Here is a 19,448-nt window from a genome sequence, read left to right as displayed (position 1 = left end):
CTACCAGCACCACTACAAGCAAATAACAGCTACAGCTGTGACCCATACCAAACTGGACCCTGAAAATATACCTAATAAAGTCATGTACTTTTTTGGGGGACACCTAAATGACAAACTGGACGCCTTTGAGGCCAGGGCAAATGGTAACCCCAATTTTGAGTGCTGGCTCTGACACCATTGTGCATTGTTCTGCTACTAGTTGGTTCAATTATGTCATTCACCTTACTAGGGGAGAAATATACATTGACATGTCTCCATACAGACAGGATATGAGGGTATTTGCAGCTATTTAAACACCAGCATACTTCAAGAGTATGGAGCATACTGTATGCAGTTTCATATCACTGTGTCGCACCTTGTGCTAACCCAGATTAAGTAGCAGCTGTCATTGTCATGTCAGTGGATGATGTAAATATAGTGTGTGCATCTCATATCTCATGTTTAGTGGTCTAATTGATGCATCACTTGTTGCATCACATACACCAACTCTGTGTTCCTCTTCTCCTATAGATGATCTTGCCATCCCCAACATGAAGAGAATACCAGAGACAGATACTGCCCCTCTGGATGAAGGCCCCAGTGAGGAAAACAGCCCTGGATGTATGGACACTGAGGACGAAGCTGGCCCATCAGGGACACCTGATCAGTCAAGAACTGTCAGCCTTACCCTACCCACAATGACTCCTCCCAGCCCTGTTGCAACTACATCACAAGCAACCATTTGCCCCCAAACCTGTGTCCCAAGGTCAGTCTCCGCCATCATGTGCCCCCCAGTACAGGTACGTGAGTCTCCTCATGTCACCCCTGACAATGATGGTCCTGCCACCATGGGGAGTGGGCATACTGTGCCTGGGGCCCAGGTACATAGGGGTAGGATGCCTTGGAGGGATGGTGTGGGTCAGAGGATAGGGGCTCTAAGGGACACAACTGACCAGGAGACCATCGCCCAAGTCTTTGGAGCCCACCAAAACTCTCAAAGCACGATGAATCAGGTACTGACCATGATGGGGAGATTAGACAGGTGCAGAGGGACAACCACCAGGAAGCCATGCAGCATTGGCAGGCACAAACTGCCATCCTGGCTTCCATTGCTGGGGTGCTGAGGGACATCAACACCACCCTGAGTAGCTTTGGCTCCCAAATTCAGGCCTCTTCCACTAGCCATGAGACATCAGGTTCCCCCAACATCTGTAGCTGCTAGTGGAATTGAGTCTCTGCCGGGGGAATGGAATGCCTCAAACAACCCACCCTCTGTAGCAGAAGAACCCCGCACAAACATGGACGTCCATCCAGACATCCAGGAACAGTAGGTGCAAAGACCAAACTCACTGCCAGGAAGTGAACCTCTCCTGGTTGGTTCTCCTTTCGTGTTACTGATACACCCTGTTGACTGTTCCAACACCTAACTCCATTTTCCTGTGGTGCAAGGGCACTGGACCTGTGATTCCAAATGGCGTAGCAGCCACCCTGATGATTTCATCCACCATAACTGAACCCTTCACTGTTTTTCTCATTTCATTTTTGTTTCAATTCACTCATTTTGTTGTTCACTCCCCAATAAAGCCACTTAATCACAGATCCTGTGTAAGTGTGATGTATCAACCATAAACAACTTACATGTCTGAAAAGTATTGTGCCAAAATGTTCCTCTCCAATGTTATACCTCTGTAATGGTCATCACACATATACTGGACAACCAGAATACACATTGCATTTGTATTGTAACATACACATGACACAAGTCACCTGTATTGTACATCTCCACATATTTATTAGAAAAATAACAATCAGCACATTGTGAAGTAATGCTGTGGACTTCAGTGTATCAGCATAGGTGTCATACACTGCCAACCCACAGAGTACAGACATTAGGGACATGTCAGTCTATTCCCATCACAGGAGGCAGACCGATTAGTTCAATGCATCATTAGTTAAAACCTTATCACATACCCATACCTCAACCTATCAAATCACCAAATCCCATCAAACAGACAGAGGTCAGTACTAAGCTCCACAACCATGGAACATTCCACGTACCATGGTCAGGTATCTGTAGGCTTGCCACTCACCTATGTCGGTCTTCAGACACATGCACATTGGTCTGCAATGAGGAAACACATTGACAGCCATGCTCAAGTTAGGTCACATATAACACAAACCATAATGATGGAGGAGAGTCTGGATATCACATTGTGTCATGTGTCAGACACAAATGGACACACGCATGCCACCATTTGAGCCACCTCCAATACAAAAGAGGTCTTGTTTGTGGAAAAATACACTTCCAAACCACTGTTCTGACAGTCTGGGCATAGAATTCACACATCACAAATCTGATGCAAAACAGCACCTGGTCTAACCCATGTCCACTGCTCATGTCAGTCTGCAAATCCCATCTGCCTGTGACACTGTCTGAGAATGCCAAATGGGGATGAGCCAAACGGCCAAACTTCAAATCTGTTATTGACAAAGATAAGGTATAGGCCAGAGGGGAACACACACATTACATTGTATATGCATAACTACAAAAGTTACTGTGCATTTTCTGACAAATAGACCATGTACATTACATTTCTGTGCACAACTCGAAGGAACATCCAGCATGCATATCTGAGTCGTGAGCTTTGGAGCCACTTCAGACCACACTAACGGTGACAAGAAACACATTACATGGCATGCATTATCTCAACGATGCCCCATGGAATCTCATTAGTAGCATCAGATCGCAGCACATACCTTGAGTCAGTTGAAGTACTTATTGATGTCATCTGCTCTGATGTCTCCAGCTTCATCCTCATCATGCGCATCCTCACTTGGCATACCTGCATTCCCACCCACAGGATCTGCAGGCTCCTCCTCTACTATTGTGAATGTTATATGAGGTTTTAAGGGACGGTTGTGGAGCTTGCAGCAGGCAACAATTATTTGACATACCTTTAGGGTTAGTAGAGGAGGGCACCTCCAGATTTGTCTATGCAGCAAAATCTTGCCTTCAGAAGCCCAAAGTCCACTCCACGTCACGCCTTGTCCTTCCATGGGCTTCATTGAAGCAGAATTCCCCTGGCGTGGTTGGGTACCTCACTGGTGTCAATAACCAAGGACGGTTTGGGTAGCAAGAGTCCCCTGTAAGGTATAGTTACAACAATCAAAACTTTAATCTTGGACATCCATATATATTGTAGCAGGAAAAAAGGGCCAGACACACAGCACATACATGACTTACCAACCAGCCAGGCCCTCTCTGTGTATGGTTGTGTCATCAGCAGTGGGATATTGCTATCACGCATGAGGAAGGAGTCATGGAAGGATCCTGAATGTCTTGCCCAAACTTGTGAAATGTAGAGGTCAGTCAAACAGACCACCTGGACGTTTATGGAGTGGAAGTTTTTCCTGTTCCTATTTACCTGTTCATTGCACGTGGGGGAACCAAGACTACAGGTGCCATCTATGGCTCCAACCACATGTGGAATGTGTCCCAAAGAATAGAAAGAAGCCTTCACCTGGGCCAGATCCTCACATTGGGGAAATCTGATGTAGCTGTCCAGGTGTTTTACCAATGCAGACAGTACAGCCTTCAAAACCAGACTGAACTTGAGCTGAGACATCCCTGCAGTAAAGGTCACTGCATTCTGAAAGGACCCAGTGGCCCAGAAGTGCAGCGCTGATATGACTTCAACGATGGGAGGTATGGTATTGGGACTGCGAATGGCAGGCATCAGATCTGGTTCCAAATGCGGACATAAATCCATAATTGTATGTCCATCCAGGCAATATATTTGGATTACATGTCACGCCTCCATGGTCTGCAGGTCTGCTAGCGGACAGTACACTGGAGGTTGTCTTGCTCTCCTCAGGCCTAGGTAACTATGTGGGAAAACACCAGAATGAATGTGAATGTCTCAACCTATCTATCAACAGTATGATCACCACAGCGTCACCCACATATCAAAATCATGTCACATGAAACAGTGAATATGTGGTACTCAGCACATAGCCAGCCAAAATATAAAAGTGTGTTTAGTGATTTAAACCCCTAAACCCTTGTGTGTACTCTACATGGAGATACATGTAAATGACAGTGAACATTACATCAACTCTGCAGACATGTCACACATATATTTTTGTACCTATGCCATCTTCCGATTTTCATTAGCATGGTGACAACACTGTTTGATGTACCTCACCCAAAATACCTAACTTCACTTCATCTACTAATTACATGCACATTAATACTTGTAAACAGTAAGCCTGCACTTCACACGTTGTCATAGATATGAGGTTTCTATAAATGACACAACTTTCATTACTTTATCATACATCTGAAAGCCCTAAAATTGCAGCTGTCTGACCTACTCTACTGGACATCAGGAAGTCACCTGACTCCGCTAGCAGAAGTCGCCATGGCGGTTACAGCCACGGTGGACAGTGCTTTCTTTGGTGGACTTGGGCCAATGGCAATGTCCGCTGGCGGTGACGTTCCTGTATGTGGCAGACATGACCATCATCTTCTACACAATCCCTCACTTGACTCCTGAAAGTGCTTCCAGCAAGACCTCCAAGATCTGAGCTGTTGTGTACTGCCTCTGGGAGCAATCATGCCATGTCCTGTAGGAGATAGGGCCCCTGCCCTCTCTCCTGAGGAGCTGTTGAGGAGGTCCTACCTGTCAGGAATCCCCAAGTTGCCTCCTGCGTTATCTGTCAGCATCCCCAGCGATTAGGGTCAAATCATATCTCTGTTCTTGGTCAAACCTTCATGTGTTTAAGTAAACATAATGTGCTGTGTTACACAATTGGTTTTTATCAGTGCTTGTTCTACCAATGCTTGTTTGCTAATGTGAGCAGGTATAGACATGTGCTTCTAATTGTGTGTAGTGACTCATCCACATGTGGAAACTCAACTGCTTTCCTGATTGGCTATAAATAGCAGAGTGAAGTGTGCCTCCCTGCTTGGCTTTGTTTTGCTTCCTGATCTCAGCATCTGATTTGGCCGTCCAGCCTCTGCTGTCATCCTCGTATTCAGGACTTTTGAGGCAATTATTTTCTTCTATCCTGTACCAGCTGACACCAGGCATTCCTCCAGCACTCGGGAAAAGACTGCAGCTAAATTACCAGTATTCTCCAGGGAGTTTGTTCTTTGAGCGCCGCGCTTTCCTAGAACAGCTGGTGTATTTCAGACCTCGTATTTTTGGCAGAGTGCTCATCTTGAAGAGACAAATGCATTTCTGAACATTTTACATTATTATTGTAGTTACTTGCCTAAATGTGCTTCAGGAAATCTGCTTGAGCTCAAGTACTACAAAACGTGACAGTGCAATTGTAAAAGAGCTTTTATGTGACTTTTCTTTTTCTAATAGCATAACTCTTGGATTTAAATTGTGTCATTCATGCCTGTGTTTCTTTGAGGAATTTGATTTTTGAAGGGTTTTTGACACACACAGTGAAGCCAAACCAAACTGTGCCACCCAAACTGTTTGAACCCAGAGTGGACATTTGTATTTCTTGGATTGTTTTTGTTCCTATTAGTTTAACCTATGCATGCAGGAAAGTTATATGTGATATAATTATATGATAAGTGCAACCACAGTTCTAATTGTAGTGTGTAACAGTGAATCTTTGTGAAGCCAGCCCTAGTGTTGCAGTACTTATTATTATGGTACTCAGTTTGGGTTTTTGGTAATGCAGTGTTAGTAATTGTGCCAACAGTTTTTTTAATACAAGAAAAGAGTGGGAGCATCCCGGTGTTCTTCTACTGTTCCCGTGTCCATATCAGAAAGAGATATTCAGTTTCAAGGAAGTTGAGTGCCCTAAGTCTACTATCACTCTGTCAACAACAACCTGCCCCCCGAAGATACAGGGTGCCTGGCTGGACTGGCAAGACGTGGTAGTGTTTTGTCTCTTTCTCTTCTACTCCCCCTTTCCTTTTGACACACCTGCCAGGGTTTCTGTGTCCACCAGGAAGTGCCGAAAGGTGTTCCAAGAAATCGGGGGCATGCCATCGCCCCTGCAGACATCCTGCTTTTCAGGTGAATGGCCCGTCTCGACACTACTCCCGTATGAACAGCCATATGGTGAGTGCAATGCAACACCAATGGATGAAAGGTAGCGTGCATGATGGGGTAAATTAAAGGTGCATGAATGAAGGATGGAGCTAACATGTGTAGGTAGATGGTTATGTGCACATGCACATAGAAAGACTGTTAGCCCTGATACATAGTAGGTAGTGTGCGATGTATGTACCCTGATCCACATATGTTCATTACAGCATTTACATCAATCTTGCAGTGACAAATACTGTAGTTGTTGAGATGTACTGTTTGAAGGATGTTCTTGTGGTCTGGTCCTATGTTTTTAGCCAAAACCTGGTACTGGGTATGCATGTTGTATTCCTGACTCCACTTCACACATGGTCTCACTGCAGAGGGTGGCTTGCAAAACAGTCTGAAGTAGGAGAAATGGTATGTATGGCAACTTGCATTGTTCATCCTACTTGTTTGGGAATGGAGCATGTATGCATGACTTTCTCGTCTTGTCTGTGTCACCCATGCAGGTCAACGCCCATCAGAAAAAGGGGATCTGGTGTGCCTTCACCAAGAAAGTGTGTATCCTGGGGTCCACATTCCCCGGAGCACTCACTGTCGAAAGCGGTGGAAGGACCTGGGACGCTGGGCCCATAAGACCATTGAGGCCTAGCTGGGGATGTCTTCCCAAAGACAAAGACCCCCCAGTGGCCCACATATTGGCAGTAGCCTACCCTGAGTTGGATGGGAGTTTGAGGGCAGCACAGCAGACACAAGTGGTGAGTACTGACTGACGTCATTTACATTCCTCTGCAAGGTCAGTTTATGATGTAAAAGACTCTAAGCTGTGACAATGTGGTAAGTGCAAAAGGTAAAGTATGTCCTAGGTAAACCTTTATGTAGAGTACTCAACATTAGTACATAGGTGTGTACAATATATTACAGTATGTATTGGGACATATTACTCACCTATGTCATCCCTTGTGTACAGTAGCATAGTAGCATATGATGATGCACATGTGACTGTATCATATGTGTACCACTATATTTCTATTAGTACCATGCTGGTTGTTCCTTGCGAACTACAGATCTATACTCCCAACTTCCTTATAGTAAGTTGTCCTGATCTTTGCCCTCTGTCCATTCAAATGCCCCTAGATCCATCTCTATGTGCAACATTGAATCAGACAAGTTGAGTAGATGGTTATTATTCCTGAGGTTTCCAATGAGTGTCAAATTATTGAGAGGCTGTGATCTTAAACTGATATTTCACATACCATACTTCCTGCACTTATGCAGATCTATTAGGAGGTATCCCCATTGGTAAGTGAGGACTAAACATTGGCATGTGTGATGTTTTCTCAGAATGAACATCCTGCATGCACTAAACCATGGTGGTATTACTAGACTCCTAGTGGAAACAATATAATTGATTTGAGTGTTCAGAATATTAGTGCCAGTTACATGTTCTTTGGATGATAAGTGGCTACACAGCAATTTCCTATTGCAATGTGTCATGGGCATGCTAAATAGGCCACTACATCTTGGTAATTTGTACAATCTGAACTGGATTTTACCAACATCATATATACATTATTAGGTCCAGACAAATATCAACATTGTGATGCAGTTTAAACATACTTACTTTTGCCATTGTGGATATGTTTTGATGGCTCTTGGTATGGAATCCTAAAGTTAGTACTGACTGAATTGTGTTGCAGATGTGACACTTAACCTTCACATGTTGTTGGAATGGTACGTATAGTCAGTCATTTGGCTTGCCTCAAGGTGTATGTCTATATCATGTTAAGCTCAGAAGTGTGTTGCGGCAATACAATGGTCATGTACTAATGTAAGATTGCCCATGTCTAAGTGTGGATAGTGATGTGGCCACTTGAATAATGGGCTATTGATGTTGCCAATCATCATGATTAGTTGTACTGTATGTGGCCTTCATGCACATGACAGGAGTAGATTGTACATAAGGTGATGGTATGATACCTGGCCTTGTCTGTGGCTAAATTTAGTGGGCTAAGTTGGCCCTTACAAGTGTACATGACTGCTTACAGGTGGAGGATGACAAATGAGTAGCTCCACAAAGTATGTATTGTCCTTTCCTACATTACTTTTGGGTCCAGTGTTGCTAACATGTTTTTAGACTCTTTCATACTCCAAAACGGCAGGTATAGTTGTGGCATATTTGCTTATGTCAATAGTGAAGGTTGTGGATCTGTGACATGATATGGTTTTGGCATGTATGCAACATGCTGTCTTGCGTTTGGCACATGATGTGGTTCGTTTCCTGGTACATGACATCTGCTACAAATGTAGGTATATGGGGATACTGCATATGTGATATGTGGAAATGATAGTTACCACTGTTTGCCATTGCTTGGTTGTTGGCTTTGGATAGGGACTCAGATTTATGTTGGGAAGTCAGGTTGTCATGGAATGGGTATTGGGATTGCTCTACAGATATGATGGTATAGTAGATGTGAGATAGGTGGCTTAGCTGGTGTGTGGCGTTGTAATGTAGGGGTGTAGGTAGTATCAAGTTATGAGATGATGTTGGCATTGACCTGGTTCTACCTGGGGGTGTATCACAAGTGGTTGTAATGTGAGTGATGTGAACAGTGTGATGTAAGTGTGTGAAAAGAATGTGATGACCCTACCTCTCTTTCTGTTTCCCAGCATCAGTACTGGCAGGCGAAGGAGACGGGACACAACTGAGTAGGGAAGCTGCTGGCCACAGAACCTCAGGTAATGATACCACCGACACCGAGGGATCCAGTGGTCTGGAGGGCGAGGGGAGGGCCACAGGGGAGAGAGGATCCAGTTTATCGTCTTCAGGATCCTCCTCCAGTCGACACTCCCTCGCGATGGGAACCCATGTGGGACCACCCCAGCACCATCTCTGTCAACCACACCCTTTTCTACCACTGCTCTACCTGTAGCTCCCCACCCAGTTGACCGTGCCAGCTCACCCAAGAGAGACGCTGTCTCATTTGCCACAGGCAACTCTGCTGCAGCCCCTGTTCACCCTGCTGCCCTAAGTGAGGAGGCTTTTGAGCTTCTGAGGTCAATCTCTGTGGGTCAGTCGACCATTGTGAATGATATCCAGGGACTGGCAACAGACCAATGAGTTCCTGGAGGGCATTTATGGTGCACTCACTGGCCTACAGAGATCTTTTCAGGCTCTGGCCTTTACACTGAAGGCAGACAGTCACCCATTGTCTACCACCCCCCTCCATCTTCCTCTTCCAAACCCAATCCCCCCTTCCCCGAACCAGGCAAAACACACAGACGGACAGGCATGTATCCACTTCAACATCTAAGGGTAGCTCAGACAAACATGGGCACCACAAGATACACCACCGGCATGCACACAAGCAACATACAGATGCAGACACAGTAACAGTCACAAAACCCCCACCCCCACCAGCATCACTGACACTACACCTGACACACTTGTAGACAAAACACCAACATTCACAGATCAAGCCACTACACCTATCCTACCCACAGTCAGCACAACAGTAGACCCTCAGACATTCACCCCAGGCACCAGACCCGCAGACAGCACAACCACTGACACTCCTACATGCGGCACATCTACCATACCTGCAGCCATCATCCCAACAGACAGTCACCCACCCACCACGGCATCCCCCAGCACCTCCACCTCCTCAGTCCCTCACCCATAAATGACTCACTCACCCACCCAACAGACACCTACTACCCACAAGCAAACCTCCCACAAACACGCACCAACAACACCCACACATACACATCAGTCAACAACTTCTTCACCCTCTACACCTAAACCCCCTTCTGTAGACGTCCGCGTGTGTCAAAAAAAGCTTTCCTTTCAAGTTGTGACCTTTTCCCTACTCCTCTTCCCTCCTATGAAACTCCTAAATGCTCTGTTTCCCTCCCCAGGCCTGTCCCTTCCACCTCAAAGGCCTATACTACCCCCTTGCAAATATCAATGCCCCTCCCCTGGCAAAAAGTAAACTATTCCCAAGATAACCTAATCCTCCCCTAAGCCTAGGCCTGAACATCCCCTCCCAAGCCCAATCACAAAAGACCCCCTGCAAAGCCAAGCCCCAAACCCCCCTTCACCTAGGATAATCCCTGAGGTGCCTGCCTGCCCCCTTGATGCCCTATCTGTGGAGGTTACATGGCAGTTAGGAGTCAAGTTCGAGGCACAAAGATGAGCATTGTGGACATGTTGCATATTTTCCAATTGAACTGGCCTATGGCCTTGGGCATTTCGTTAATATTTCTAATTTTTAATACATATTTGGACCAACCTGTTATTGGTTGCAACATTTTTGTTCTGCATTTCTTTCCTTAGCACATATTTGTTCATGACTGATATTGTTTGTGTGTGAGTATTTGTATGTAGGTGGTGCTTGAGCTACCTGTTTTGTCTGGGCAGCATGTGAGGTTGTGTGTTGTGCTTTTGTCCCCCATTGATGGGTGTGTATTGTGAGATGGGCATGTTTATGTTGGAGACATGTTGTCATGGTATTGAGTGGTATTTGTGTTGACGTGTTTTGTTGCAGTGTTGTGTGGCTTTGTGTGCTTTGACTGTGTGCTTGTGCATGTCTGGTGCATGGTATGTCAGATACGATGTGCTGTATGCTGTGTATGTCAATTGCTGCATTGTATGGATGTGTGATCATGTGTGTTCGTTCCCTGATGGTGGTATGTTGTGTTGTGTGTGTGATTTGCCGCTGAGTAGTGTCTATTGCGGGTGCTTGCCAGTGCATTGATGGTGTTGCAGTTGTGGTGTTGTTGTGGTGTTGTATGTTATTGTGTGTTACTAGGCCTCTACTGTGTTTCGTTGAGTTGGTGTATGTTTTTGACATGTGTGTGTGTGTGTGATGGCTGTAGTATGTGTACTGTGTTTATGTGGATGTGGCTGTCTGTGAGTGTGCGTGTCAGTGTCACATTACATGTGTGTGTCACCCTCACCCCCATTCCCGATGGTATGTTTTGTGTGTGCATACGAACTTTGGCAATATGCAACAGTGACAGGTAAATGTGCGTACTTATGGTTGCTGTTGTCATCTTCAGTGTTGATTCCGGAGTCTGTGGGCGAGTAGGAGTAACGGGATCACGTCTACTTCTGGTTCAATGGCAGCTTCGGACGAGAGTGGCTCCCTGAAGGTGAGTGTCTCCTTTTATTTGGTTCTTTTCCACCTGGGTTTGTGTGGTAGTGCATCTGCGGTGGAAACCTTGGTGGTGTGCAACCTCATGATCTGTCTGGCGGAAACATGGTCTATGCCAACCTGCAGGTGCTTTCCAGCATCCATGGCGGTCTGACCGCAATGGCTCTGCCGGTGGTGCATTGAGTGTATTCTGTTGGGAGTACCGTCATGGTCATAATTTGGTGGTGTTCTCTGCCAGCCTGTTGGTGGTAGGGCTGTTGTCATAATTCCCTAACCTGTTAGACTAATGGCTTTGCCACTGATGGCTATGTTTAAGACTATCCATATTTGAACTACAGTTTATGAGGTTTTGTGGGGAACGATTTTCTCTCTCTCTTCTTCTTTTTTTTCGTACTCTCTCTTTGTTCTTTGTATCTTCTCATCACTGGGTCTAATGTCCTTGTACTCAATGTTAGAAAATGTTACATTAGTCATGCCACATGTCGCTCTCTGAAATGCTCCTACGACCCTTGATATGCTAAGTCTCTTATAAAAAAACAATAAACATATATAAAAAAATATTTAAAAAAATTGAAATTGCACTAGACAAGGCAAAAAGTTGGTTTACTAGAAATTTAAGATCAATGTTACTTCTAAACTTAAAACCTCTTACATATGTATTAATTTTACCCTCCTCCTTGTCTAGTGCATTTTCTGTATGTCATTAAGTTTTAAGTAACACTCATTTTTTTATGTGAATACATATGTGTTTATTTCTATCAGTTATCATTTAAAATAAACACACATGTATTAACAAATCAAAACAACGTAAACATGTTTAATTTTGGTGTAAGTGTTTATTATCATGATGAATGCTTGCACAAAAATGATCATGTCCATTACAAATGTTTATTACTAATGTATGCACTAATATTAAACACCTTTTCTGTTTAATTTCATACATGCAATTAAGTTTATGTTACTCAAATTTTCATAATTAACATTGTTACTAAGCAATGACATGTGAAGAAATAATGATGTCAGCACACACTTTGTAAAAAGAAAATTATTTTGTTTATAAATTAGATACCTCTCTCAAAATCTTTATTAAGGATGCCAATATTAATACAATAATTGAAAAACAATGGTGCACAGCATGAAGTGGTGGTTTTTTGGCCCCAAACCTGCCTCCCTAATACACTGCCAAGGTGTAGTGGGTACAGAGCAGGCACCTCACAGATCCTTCTTGGGAGGGGTAGGTGTGGGTTCTGCAGAGGTCAGGAACAGATAAGACATTAATTGGGGTGTAAGAGTATGTGTAGTAGGGTTGGGAGAGGACTCAGCATGGGAGGTAGAGAGAGCTGGAGTGGGTGATGTGTGTGTATTTGCAGTTGCATATGGGTCTGGTGTATGTGGTGCATGCTTGGGTGTGTGTTTTTGTAATGTGTTTGGGTGAGTGTCTATGTTTGGGTGGTGTGTTTTGGGTGTGCTTTTGCGTGAGTTTGTTTGGATGTGTATGCTGTTGAGGTAGTTGGTGTGTTTGTAGTACATGTGCCTGTATGTTTTGCAGATGCATGTGCTTCTGGTGTATGTTTGGATGTGTGTAGTTTAGCAAGAGTTTGGTATTTTCGTGAGTGTGTGTGTTTGGGTTTGGCTGGTGTTGTTTTGCTTATACCTCTTTTAATAGAAATGTTGAGGTAAAAATGAAAAAGGGAATGTGTAAATAATGCATTTTAAATGTATTATTTACACATTATTTTTAAAAATTAATAGACATGTAAATGATGTTATTTTAAATTACAACATCAATAAAAATGGTATGTACAGCTATATTTGTGTTGAATAGCAAACAAATGAGCACATTTGAAAAAATATTTTTTATTTTTCTTCAATGCAGACATATGAACCCAGGGAGAGGTAGAAGATGACGGCCTCAAGTTTTTCAACAATTTCCAGTCATTGCCACCATGGAAGAATGGGATATTATCAAAAAAATCAGATTGAATAAACACACTATTCTTGATTTATGTCATCAGCTGTAGCCAGGTCTTGTGGCTCACAATACAAATCCCACAACAATAAAAAAATAAATAAATATGGCAGTACTACATTTTGTGGCCATAGGATCATTTAAATACATAGTGGCATGTCACAACCAACTTTCAGTGGTCTGTTACAAGAAGTTCTTTCTTCAATGATAAGACACATCAACAGCTTCACACAGTTTTCACAAGGTGAGAGTTTTGCAAATGTGAAATGGGATTTTTATGCTTTGGCCTACCACATGTGGTTGGAGCAATTGACGGCACACATATTGCCTTAGAGCCACCACATGACAAAGAATTGGTCTACCGTATTTGGAAGAACGTCCATTCAATCAAAGTGTATGTTATTTTCTTACCTGATTTGTACATCACAAGCATATATGCACATTTCCAAGGATCATCAATTGATGCTTTTGTACCACTGTAACAGCGACATACACCTGCGAATGTCACAACTTGGACCTGAGAGGGTCTGACCTGTTGGCAAGTACAATCTGTCAATGAAATCATTGGTTAATTTGTAGTTTAATGATCTAGAATGGAATTGTATATTTTGCCTTTATTTTTTAATTCATATAAGAGACTCAGTTTATCTTACCTGACCATGGTTGTTAGCACTGCTAAGGAATCCAACAATGCCCGGGAAGTCTGCTTCAATGAGGCTCATGGAAGAACATGGAGGCCTGTGGAGGAGGCTTTTGGGCTCCTAAAGGTCGGATTTAGATGACTGGATAAGACTGGTGGAGTCCTCTTCTACTCACCCGATAAGGTATGCAAAATCATCAGGGCATGCTGCATGTTGCACAACATAGCCCTGCAAAGGAACATCCTGTACACGTAGAAGATGGAGGCCACGATGAGCCACCAGGTGAGGATGATGAAATGCCAAATGAAGATGATAGTGGTAAAGAGGAATGAACTGATGCAGGTCAAGATGCTATTGACAACTTTTTCTCATGAGCGTTAGTATATCTTTACAGATTGCTACATTTAATATCAAAACATTTGTAACATAATGAGTATAAAAGTCTGTGCTGAACATTTTTTAGGAATGGCAAGTTAAGGAAAATCCAGGGAAATTATGCTTGTTGATTACAGTTTGAACACCTTGACTACTGTGTTTATTTACATTGTTTCTCTTTGTTTGTTCTTAGTAAAGGTGTCTTTTGAATCAGTCATTTGTAGTGTGTCAATTTTGTTATGTAGTTTAAATAATCTTTTGTTGTTCTTCTGTTTTAGTTTCCTTCACCCATCATTTTTATTTGGACATTTTAAAGTTGTGACATTTACAGTTATGCAGCTGTTGCAAAGTACAAAGAGAACATTGGTTTACCCTGTGAAAGATTCGCACATTTTGGATGTACAAATCTTGTCCAAAAACAACGTACACAGTGATTGAATAGACATTTTTGAGTTTGCATTTGATTTTCTTTCTGTGGAATGTTGCCACCAAAGCAATACGTGCTGCCTAAGTTGCTCTGACCACACGTGTAAGTCGACCCAAACAATACTAATCTCCCTTAACATTTACAAAGGCATAGTTTTGTGTTAAGTGTATGAAGCTGTTGATGTGTTTCATCACAGTTAAAAGAATGTTTTGTAGCACACCACTTAAAGTTGGTAATGACATTCTACCACATACTGCCACAGTGATTGGAATGATGATGTGGTCACAAAATGTAGTACAGGCATTATTTTGATTACTGGTGCTTTTTGATGTGGGATTCCTATTGTGAGGCAGGAGGTCTGGCCCAAGCTGATGACAATAATCAATACTAGTTTGCCTATTGAATCTGATCTTTTTGGATTGTATCCTATTCTTCCGTGGTTTCAAGGTCTGGAACTGTAAATATATAAATGGCACAGAGTATTTGGGTTATGCAATTCTGGAAACTATGACAAACAATTCTTTATTAAAACTGTTTTAAAAATATAATATTAAGATTTGTTGTGTTTGTTATATTTTAACAAACTACTACAGGTCCCAGAGTTCTGTAATGACTTTTTACATCATGTCTTCAGACTGATGTAGGGATCTCAAGACTTGGTCAATAGGGCATGGGTGCATGTGAACCCAGTGGCCACACTTTGCTGGCTCACAGATTCTCTCCCACAAACACTACCCCCTACTACTCTGTATCCTTGACACAGTGTGCCCCATCCCACTGGGTCCTGGCTGAACTGGAGGTGGTGGTGGTATTGGCTCAACAAAAGCCAGGACTGTAAGGCACAAGGTTGGGGTGATGTTCCATTGGAAACAGAAAGTGGGGGTATACATAGGCTGAGGTGTAGTAATACCAGGGGCAGGCGGTGTAGGTATGGACCGAGTCAGGCTCACTGGAGCTGTCTGCCCAGACAGACCAGATGGACTAGGCAGCTCCTCATCATCTGAACTTGCAGGAGTGGAGACCTCCCTCAAGGCTTGACCTGGTCTGGAGTGGAGCTATCCTCAGTGAAAGATGGTTATCTACATACTCTGGGTGTTAGACCTAATATGAATTACAAAAAAATAAATTGTAACTCTAATTATACATCAAATGAGTTTTGAGGTACAAATGAAGCCACCTAAAAGTGAAAAGATAATTAATAGAATGATTAGACCTTACTCTGTTTTTTTTTATAATTACACAAACAGTTTAACTTACGCACATGCAAATTTTTAAAAAAAGCACGTGAAGAGATGTTCTGAAGAGAAAAAGTTTACTTAGAAAGTGTGCATAAAATATATCAAACATTCAAACCTACACAGCAGAGAGGAGAAATGAGAACAAAACATTTCAATGCCTAGAAGGCTAAAGGTCAGACTATTATAGATCTTAGAAGGATTAATAGCAGTGATCATTATATAAACTTTGCAAAGTACATTTGTTATCAATACAACTTATATTAGGCATAAAACATAACATAGATGACAAAACTTTAAGTCAACATACTTTGATTTGTGAAACCAATTACATGAATTCAATGAAATAACAAGAAAGTAGCAACATACAAAATAAAATAAAATAGTGACATCTTGATACATATCATAAAAAGGAACTTGTCAAATGTATACGCTTTAACATATGTGTATATATGGAAGAAAAGAAAGAATGATCAACATCACATTGCAAAATTATTTTCCAGACACAAAAACTTGGCATCATGGTTGTTGCAGTCCTTTCAATTAAACATTAACTACCCAAAATTGTAAGCTGGACTTTTCTAGTAAAATATTTAAACAGTGAAGATGAACACACATGTACAATAAAGTCATATGTGAAATATGATAATAGGTGAGAAAACACAAGTACCATACCTTCATGTGACAATAGGAGTTTGGAACCTGTTATCTTAACTACAAGAAAATACATTCAAACAAACAAATAAACAAGGCAAATGCAAGAAATGATCCATGAAGAACAATACACGTATTGAAAACACGTATGGCTGAGTAGTAAAACAAGAGGTATTACCATAATGCTACTAAATTGATGATAACAATAGATTTGTGAAATTTAAATTTGGATTTGTATGTTTTCCAAAGTTGCAAGACGCATTGTCATTAGCTAACTTGACAGCAAAAACTACATTCATGTTTAGTGAGACATTCAAAGTCTAACTTATCAATTGCCACTCCACCAGGGATTCTAGCCGAACCTTCAGGATGTAGGATCTGCAAGACTTTCTCCTCCCATGGATATAGTTGTATGCGGGGCTGGGAGAAACTCCACCAGTCCCCTGGGCCTCCAGGTGAAGCTTGCAGGCCAGGAAATGCACTCCCCTGCAGGTCATTTCACCTCTTCCTAATTTCCTCCTGTTAAGTGTGCACAAGGTTGTTTGCTACAGCATTCACTCTGTCAACTAATCTGGTCAACATTTGCCTTGTCTGAGATATTCTGAGATCTGGTTGTATCTTGTACTTGTGCTCGAAACAATTATGGCTCTACTCTAATGATTTCATCCACCATGACTGACAATTCTTTCTCTGTAAAATGGATATTTCTCCTCCCTGCTATTATGAGTACATCAAATTAAAATAAATAGAGGACCCAAAAGTTAGGGTATAAAAAAGACAAATGAAAAATAAACAGAGGGAGAAAGAAAATAACCTGACTTCTGTGTGGCAATTCCAGCAGCAAAATGGTGTTGAGTAGTGGAATGGCAAAGGATCATGGTCTGAAATGGAGTGTGGTAGGCAGGTGATATCAATTAGCCAAAAGACATGAGGTGTGTGCTGCTAGCATCCATTCATTAGACACAGACATAGTACAATATTGACTGCATCCTGCGATGGACTCCCGCAGTCATGAATCCCCCACTAGAACAACGCCATTGCAACTATGAAATCTAAATATGCTTGGCATAATCTCGCCATCCTGACAGTGATGGAGGAATGTTAGCCAGCATAGGAGTCCTCTGTTTCAGCAGTGGGGAAACGCTTATGAAATGGACTACAATCTGTCGTCGAGGATGGAGGTTCAGCCACCATACATCTGAATATGGCGGTCAGGAATCTGTCAGCTTGACTGAGAACTTGAAACCGCCGCCACAGAGGGGCAGCGGAAGTCCTGTCAGATCTAAATCAGTCCCTAAGCCTGGAGAGGCCATTCTGCCCATCTGGCACTTCCCAGGTAGGCAAGTGGTTAGATAGCTGCTTTCCTAGCTGGAAGTGCTGCCATGATCCATTCATAATCAAATGGCTCACTTCTAATTAAGGTGTCATGCATTCTGGGGCTGGTTTCAATATTTCACCTAGGTCTCAAGCTGGTTTCCTCATTTGCACTTTAATCAAGCATTGTAAAAGTGGAAGGTTTAAATTAGAAAGTTGCACTTGAAAAGGGAGCAGTAAACCTGACAATGGCATACTGTTATATCTTAATATTGATTTTTCTGAAGATATTTTCAAATGTACATGAATATTTGGACAAATACACTAATTGTTTCTTTATTTTGCACAATTGTTTTTTGGGGGCAGTGCTGGCAAAGCAAGAGGAGGATCCAGGATGAAAAACAACTAGGACATCAGCTACTATGTGGGTATGCCAACTGAGTTCCAGTATCAAGAAATCATCCTGGAGGTGTCACTAACCACTTTGTGTAATTCATACTCTGGAGGTGGTATGTCAAGCCTGCTCGCACTGGGTGACTTGCAGTTGAAGGAAGGTAAGCAGTACTTGCAGATTGCTGGTGCTGTGTGTGCTATGCAGAATGTGCCTGGAGGAGAAGATTCCCAGTAGGCTGGACTCCCACGTATTCCAGAAGGCCAGTGCTATCTTAGATTAAAGATTATAAAGTGTATCATGGTTTATAGCGTCCTTGCTACGTAAGCTTTCTACAATGTTGCTACAACTACACTTGCTACTGGATACCAGATTCCAGACACAAGTTGCCTGTTGGATTGATAAGTGAATCACAGAAAATAATCTTGCTTGAAACCGTATTGCTTGAACTTGAACTAATTTCAAACTATCAAAACTGGTGTTTTCACACAAAATTCTCCCATTGAGGAAAACAAATTTGAACCTGAAATAAATCTGAGCTATTGGAACTGAGATTTAATCCAAAAAGAATAATTATGATTATTTTGAAGTTGTATTGTTGGAAACAGACTTGAACTAGTCCTGAATACTTTGGGGTGTATACAGAAACTGCATTTTGTAGTATGTTTAACAATGCTAGCTTAGCATTACTAATGTAATGCAAAATGCTTTTCGCATACCTCTGCTGTGGAGGTCTACACATCCACCTCTGCTACCTTTTATAGGTGGCGATCCTCACACCAACAACCATGTAGGCCCCTGCACACGTAAGTACACAATTTAGTAGTAAACACTACTGAGGGACAGAGGGGACTGGCTGGAAAATGGGGAATAGTTACCATTAAAGGAGAGGGGTTAAAGGAGGGTTAAGGGGGGGTTAAGGAGACTAAGCAAGCAGTCTGGGGAGGGAGACACACTCACCCAAAAAAGAGTTAGCCCACTGCTATTCAAAAAGTTAGTTCCCTGCTATAGACACTGTAGAAAGAAAACAGTAGTAAATGCACTCCATTTCAGAGGTGAGGTAAGTCTAGCACTACACATGGCCAGTCACTTGTATTGTAACCCTCTCCCCTAAAAAATAATGAAATACTGGAGGCAGGGACTTAAGATAAAGCCCCATACGAACTAATATTAAAAATATAAATTATTTAAACGGTGTAGAAATATAAATAAGTTAAACGGAGTATTACAAAAATCTGTAAACAAAAT

This window comes from Pleurodeles waltl, chromosome 8 (assembly GCF_031143425.1).
Source record: "Pleurodeles waltl isolate 20211129_DDA chromosome 8, aPleWal1.hap1.20221129, whole genome shotgun sequence".
NCBI classification, from domain to species: Eukaryota; Metazoa; Chordata; class Amphibia; order Caudata; family Salamandridae; genus Pleurodeles; species Pleurodeles waltl.
The sequence above is the reverse complement of the archived record's forward strand: the minus strand, read 5'-3'. Positions refer to the sequence as shown.